This window comes from Patella vulgata, chromosome 9 (assembly GCF_932274485.2).
Source record: "Patella vulgata chromosome 9, xgPatVulg1.2, whole genome shotgun sequence".
Lineage (NCBI taxonomy): Eukaryota > Metazoa > Mollusca > Gastropoda > Patellidae > Patella > Patella vulgata.
Window position 1 is genome coordinate 20,111,055 of NC_065887.2, and position 6,427 is coordinate 20,117,481.

The following is a 6,427-nucleotide window of genomic DNA, read 5'->3' on the forward strand; positions in this document are numbered from 1 at the left end:
AATCGAATTGCAGTATTTCTTAAAATTTCGATTTTATCTTAGTTTAAGTTTTCGTGAATAAGGGCCCTGGTGTTAACTCGCTTTTGCTTTAGTTACACGGATTAAAGGAGCCAAGTCTTTAAATCAATATCATCCACAGTCTTCAACATTGCAAACACGACTTATTGGTCAATTTAAATCAACATTGATGATGTTATCTTACCGTGAAAAGACGGGCTTCTGATATCCAATATTTAAGATAAAACAAAAATTTTAAAATTGTCACACGAATCGCGTGCCAGAATGCTTTCGAGTGCCATTTGTATGAATGAGGCTAAACATATCCCATGTAGGAGAATAATATCGGTGTAGACTGGAATAACCAGTCACCAAAGACTGCCATTCAATTCGGGCTGATTAGAAATTATAGTACAAACAGAAACGATTGAATGTAAATCAGGTTATATACATTCATATTACATTATTACATGCGTTGTGACCCATTTGTATCCATTTCTAGGTACCAAAGAATAGCGATTTAGCTCTTTTAAGAAGAAGAATTGTGTAACCTATATACAAAAGTATGGTATTTAGGTTTGATCCGATATGCGCTTTCGATTAGTGTCGGGGTAAGCTCTAGCCTATGGGATTAACTTGTTGTTTCAAAGATCAAACGGAAGTCATCTTATTTACTAATTTATTTCAAATTTTAGCATACCATGTCTACAGTGGGACACCAAATCGATTATATCCCTAAGCCCTTTTTATCTATAGACGTAAAACTTTTAACGAAAACAAATGAACGCAAGAAATGAACAGTTTTATTTTTAATCCAAATCAATGAGGTCTAGACACATCTGTATCAAAACAATTCCCTATACAACCCAAAAACATAATAACTGATAAGGTCCTATATCAATTTGTCACAGTATAGACAATTTGCGGTTTATCGCGCCAGTCGAATGCTGGTTTATTCTGGCAATAGAAAAGTATATATTTTATATCCGGTTGGTTCGATCCAGTGTATTATAATCGGTAGTTGATAGGATATGATTTCACTGATAAGATATTAAACTAACAATTGAAATCAATTTAGTCATTAGTAATCAAATGTTGACCTCTATGCTCTATGACGTAAAAAACCTACTATAGCCTAGAAATGATAACACGATTCTGATAGAGCAATATGAGGCATGTTCTTAAACAGAACTTTGAAATAACCTTCCAAACGAAGTTGAGAAATCCAATACTAATGTCTATCCATCCAAGCCATTTTTCTTTTCGCGGCTTGATTCATCATTTCTTTATAATACTAAACTGAATCGAACCACATTGGACTGGTATTCCTTTTAGAGATTGAACTTTCACATTAGTTTGCAAGGGGTTCCCCAACCAGTCAAAAGATGTGCAGATACTGTCAAGTTTCATTGAAATTTGCGTTCGGAGGTGTCGTCGATAATACAAAAATTGGAAACATAATGGGCATTACATCGACAATTGGCTTTTTAACTTTCAAATTAAGTTAATTATTGGCCGAATACACTAGAATAAAAAATAACTTCTTTAATTAAAAGAGGCGCGAATATCGCAGTCTTCCTGACTGGTGCGCACTTTTCAGGCGTATCTCTGTTGTGCTTTTAATATTTTCAATTTATTTTATAACACATGTTCGCCAATGGGATAGTGTGATCAGACACTATGGTAGATTATGCAATTTGACGGATAGTCGAGTAACTAAGATTGTTTTTAACTGGAGTAATTTAAAGGCAAAAAGAACCAAAAACTGGAATTTTAGAGTTAAGAATCATTTCAAGAAACTAGATATCAATATAGATATGAATAGTCATGTAAATACCCGAAAACTTGTTTGTGATGTTTTCGAAAGAAACTCCCATTTGTCTTTAGAAAAATGGTTCAATGATGTAACCCATGTTAGTGCTAAAGCCGGCCAAGGTCATAATAAGCTCCGGTCTTATCGTTTGTTTAAGTTTGTGTATGGACCTGAGAAATATGTAACGGACAATATTATTCCCTCCCATCGCAGTGCTCTGGCGAAATTTAGATGTGGAGTAGCTCCGCTCCGTCTAGAAACTGGGCGATATGAAGGAATCCCCCTTGAGAGCCGTCTTTGTTTTTATTGTACAGATAAAGTCGAAAATGAAGAACATTGTCTTTTAGAATGCGAATTATATAGCGATTTTAGGAATGTTTTATTAACTTTTATACAGGATGTGTGTCCAAACTTTGCGTCTTTTAATAGCTCTGATAAAATGTCTTTTATTCTGTCCAGTGACGAAGTAGTTAAGTTGAGTGCCAAAACCTGCTGCGATATTTTAAAAAGACGGAGGCAAACTTTATACCCATGTTCATGATTGGGTTCCTATTTTTAGCCTAGTGTAGATGTAAATTTTAAAATTCACATTGTATGTGTGTTTTTCTGTTATTTGTATTTTACTATGCTTATTTATTTGTGTCTATATAATGTACATCTCGTCTCTCATAATTCGTAATGAATGGCAGTTTCTTTTTATTCTTAGTATATTATAATTTTTGAAAGTGATGTATTTATAACTGGTGAGACGTTAATAAACAACTACTACCACAATCATTTATCCACCAATCAGATTAAGATAAAACTAGAACTCCGAAGGGGTACTGACGTGTTTTGGTACGTCAGGTCAATCCTTGTCACGCCTTGTCACGTCAACAATAAAGTTACACCATGCATTATTGAATATAGTAAGATCCAATACCTATTAAAGTGGAAAAACCTGTCAATTTAAACTCTTAATAAGACCGGAAGCTATACTTCAAGACTGAACATTTTGATATTAATTATTAGTAGACAGGATGGTCATCACATGAAAAAGTCAAGGGTCATTAAACGGTTAGGTCACCAGATAGAAGTTGAAAAGTCGAAGAATATTCTAAGTGAAGCCGGAAGTAAACGAAATCCAAATTCAAAATTCGGCTCCCTTAGAATTGTTGCCATTTGAAGTAAGTTCAAAACAAAAACAAGTTTTCGAAAATCGGAGTCAAAATGGCGGCTGAATATCGATTTGAAGATTAAAAACACTTATATGGATATACTACTCTTGAATTTATTAACATGCTACGTTTCGATACACATACAGATATCGTTATCAAGCAAATAATGATATTTAACAAAGATGAGGTGCAATATATACCAAAACCCAAAGCATAAAATCAAATTGGAAAATACAGAAATACTAGCCAGAAATTTATCAACATGGAAAAATAGAATTCTACGAGAAGCGCTAGAAATTCAAACCAGCGGCTACCAGGCAGGATACGCCCACATTTTCGAGAGATGGATAGAGAACAAGCTAACAAGAAAGTGATTTTTCCTACTATCAAGGGCCATAATTCAGAAAATTACAATTCGATATGCGCATATATCGAAAGGAACTGAACGAACGGCAGCCATTTTGTCTGTCAATTTTGGGCCGATTTTCACGAAATTCGAACTCAATCGTCCTCAGGGTGTACCGGTGATATAATAATACGGTTTTTTTTAAATCGGATAAAAATTATGACCTCTATAGGATCCACAAGCTAAAAACGCAATATTTCGTACAATCAGGGGCCATAATTCAGGAAGTTACGGTCCGATATGTGCGAATATCGAAAGGAACCAAGATCGTTGGGTTATAAACTTACATTTCAAGTTTCAACAAAATCGGATAAAAATTGTGACCTCTATAGGGTCCACAACCTTGATATAACATATTCTTATGCTATTCCAGAACGAACGGCGGCCATTTTGTCTGTCAATTTTGGGCCCATTTTCACGAAATTTGAACTCCGTCGTCCTTAGGGTGTAACGGTGGTATAATAATACGGTTTTTTAAATCGGATAAAAATTATGACCTCTATAGGGTCCACAAGCTAAAAACGCGATTTTTCGTACAATCAGGGGCCATAATTCAGGAAATTACGGTCCGATATCCACGAATATCGAAAGGAACCGAGATCTTTGGGTTATAGACTTACATTTCAAGTTTCAACAAAATCGGATAAAAATTGTGACCTCTATAGGGTCCAGAACCTTGATATACCATTTTCTTACGCTATATGAGAACGAACGACGGCCATTTTGTCTGTCAATTTTGGGCCGATTTTCACGAAATTCGAATTCAGTCGTCCCTAGGGTGTAACGGTGATATAATAATACGTTTTTTTAAATCGGGTAAAAATTATGACTTCTATAGGGTCCACAAGCTAAAAACGTGATTTTTCGTACAATCAGGGGTCATAATTCAGGAAGTTACGGTCCGATATGCACGAATATCGAAAGGAACTGAGATCTTTGGGTTATAAACTTACATTTCAAGTTTCAACAAAATCGGATAAAAATTGTGACCCCTATAGGGTCCACAACCTTGATATACCATATTCTTACGCTATTTGGGAACGAATGGCGGCCATTTTGTCTGTCAATTCTGGGACGATTTTCACGAAATTCGAACTCCATCATCCTTAGGATGTAACGGTGATATAATAGAACGGTTTTTTAAATCGGATAAAAATTATGACTTCTATAGGGTCCACAAGCTAAAAACGTGATTTTTCGTGCAATCAGGGGCCATAATTCAGGAAGTTAAGGTCCGATATGCACGAATATCGAAAGGAACCGGGATCTTTTGGTTATAAACTTACATTTCAAGTTTTAACAAAATCGGATAAAAATTGTGACCCCTATAGGGTCCACAACCTTGATATACCATATTCTTACGCTATTTGGGAACGAATGGCGGCCATTTTGTCTGTCAATTTTGGGACGATTTTCACGAAATTCGAACTCAATCATCCTTAGGGTGTAACGGTGATATAATAGAACGGTTTTTTAAATCGGATAAAAATTATGACTTCTATAGGGTCCACAAGCTAAAAACGTGATTTTTCGTACAATCAGGGGCCATAATTCAGGAAGTTACTGTCCGATATGCGCAAATATCGAAAGGAACTGAGATCTTTGGGTTATAAACTTACATTTCAAGTTTCAACAAAATCGGATAAAAATTGTGACCTCTATAGGGTCCACAAGCTAAAAACGTGATTGTTCGTACAAACAGGGGCCATAATCCATGAAGTTTCAATCCGATACATGCCAATATCGAAAGCAGTCGAGATCTTTTGGGGATAAACCTATATTTCAAGTTTCGTCGAAATCGGATAAGAATTGTGACCTGTAGAGAGTCCACAAACAATTGTAGACGCACGGACAGGGGCGACGGCATAATACGTCCACATGGAAATGTGGGCGTATAAAAACATAAGCCAAAATTTATTTAATCCCTAATTAATGTGTGTTTTTTTTTATCAGTGTATAGTTTCCTTCCCCAAACTGAAATTTTCAACCATGAAGAAGACAATAGTTTGTGCAGGTGATTTGTGCAGGTGAGTAAAGCTTAGGCTAAAAAGTATAGTAGACGCAGTTCATATAATTTACTCACCTGCGCAAACTATTGTCTTCTTCATGGTTGAAAATTTCAGGTTGGGGTAAGCCATCTTTTTGCATCTTTTCTTTTAAAGTAAAGCTTAGGCTATATAGTAGTAGACGCAGTTCATATAATTATTTACAGGCTTACCTGATCAGACATTTTGCAATCTTCAATAATTTGGTATACTGTTGGGAAACAATAGAGCAATCAGTGAAGCGTGTGTAGAGAATAAGGCCGGATGTGTACAGGTGGCTGACAAGAAACAAACTGGAAGTGAGATCGGCTAACCTTTCCAGGTCATAAGCCTCCATGTCCGCCATATTTATTTCACAAATTGGAAACAAGTATGGCGACTTGGGGGCGTTAACTTTTTTTTTATTTAATTATTTCGGTATTTTTGTAACCAGAGTTCAATTTTAAGATTATCTAGTCATAAATTGAGGATCGAAACTGGAAGATATGAGTCAATACCGAGAGAAAAAAGAATTTGTACACTCTGTGAAACTGATGAAATTGAAGATGAATATCACTTTTCACTTGTATGTCCATTCTTTGCTGAACTTAGGTCAAATTTTATGAAGAAATATTACTATACTAGACCAAATATGGAAAATTTAATAGAACTACTACAAAGCCAAAATTGTTCAGAACTTTTAAAACTAGGTAAATTTCTATACTTGGCTAATAAGTTAAGGGACAATACCCTTAATAGATTGTAGTCAATATCATATTATAGTAATACTGTAATGTTTAATTTGTTTGTTTGCTTCTATTCATTGAATATATTGTGTATAATTGTATTCTTATGTTACTATGTTCACCGATGAACCAGTGGTTCATGGTTAATAAAGATTTAAGATTTATGGTTTTATCTGCTAATTAGTCTCTTATAGTTAATCTCTTATAATTATTAGTTTGATCTGCTAAATTCAACTCGTTTTTAATTGTTATCACTATATTACAGTCTTTCATCTTGTTAATCC